The sequence below is a fragment of the Ischnura elegans genome, chromosome X, assembly GCF_921293095.1.
Source record: "Ischnura elegans chromosome X, ioIscEleg1.1, whole genome shotgun sequence".
NCBI classification, from domain to species: Eukaryota; Metazoa; Arthropoda; class Insecta; order Odonata; family Coenagrionidae; genus Ischnura; species Ischnura elegans.
In genome coordinates this window covers 87,465,667-87,466,921 of record NC_060259.1, presented here as the reverse complement: position 1 = coordinate 87,466,921, position 1,255 = coordinate 87,465,667, and positions in this window count along the sequence as shown.

The window sequence follows — 1,255 nt, the reverse complement described above, 5'->3', positions numbered from 1 at the left end:
GAAAATGCATGCGTGATTTAATTTTTTGATTCAAGGAAAATTGAAAAGGTTAATAAAATTAAATCCGATTGCATTCAAACAATTTAAATAGTTAATAGAGTATTGTAATTATAAAGAAGACCATAAAATATTTTTATTCAATCATTAGCAATTGAAAAATATTTCATTGAAATAAAAGTTACTGCAGAATTTGCACCTTAATACTAAAGGTAACGATAAATGTTTTTCATCAATAAAAGATGATGTTTAACTATGTGTGGAAAATTATTTAAAACCACGGCCAAATAAATACCCTTAGCGTGTAAATTTTAATTCAAATCCTCCCCTGCTCTATTTGAGGTATAAATGGGCATTTTAGAATGATTCGTATGAGAACTGTATTCTGTACATGTTAAACAATAAATATTTGCGAGAAATGTATATGAAATGAATTTAAAACTGCAGAAATTCCTACCTTCGCATTAAAAAAAAAAATAACATTTCTTTCTACACTCAAGTAAATGTAGAAGTCATTCCGTGTCCCAAAGCCACATACATTAATGATTTTATTAAATGGTGAAAAATGATAATAAACCGTAGTCACGAAAGGAGCAAAGAGGAATTCAGGAAGTCAAAGGAGACATGGAAAACACCACCTGAATGTCAGCCAAAATCGCCACTTAAGGACATAGTTAATTCACTAAATTGATTTGCAATGCACAAAATTTTGTTATTCCTTTGAAAATAATATTTTATTTCAATGCAACACGAGAGATATAAAAATCAGGATAAAATATGCAACTGAAAACACAATTGTCTTAATTTTCAAACTGTACAGCACTTTTCTTGAAGTGAGTGATAGAAAAAGACATTTATGAGAGGGAAAAGACAATGTGACAGTGAAAACTATTTTTTCCAACCGTTCGTAATTGAATGATATTACCCCAAAAATATAATATTGTAAATTTACTCAACAGCTCAAGTTATTCCCAAGCTTTACTGATAACAGGTATTTGTTTCAAGTGTAGCTAAAATCGTATTGCGTAGGGTCATAGTACACCCTAGCATCCTACTATTAGATTTTTAATGTTGCATTCAGTATAACCACGATTTCAGTTGTGAAAATCATGGGAAGAAGGGCATGCATGCAAAAATAATATTATCCTATGTTTTGTAAATAGAAATATATAGTAGTATAAACAAATAGTGAGACAAACAGGTTCCAGGTGGAATTCCTGCCTCCTACAATGATTTTTCATCCGCATGTATGGCAATT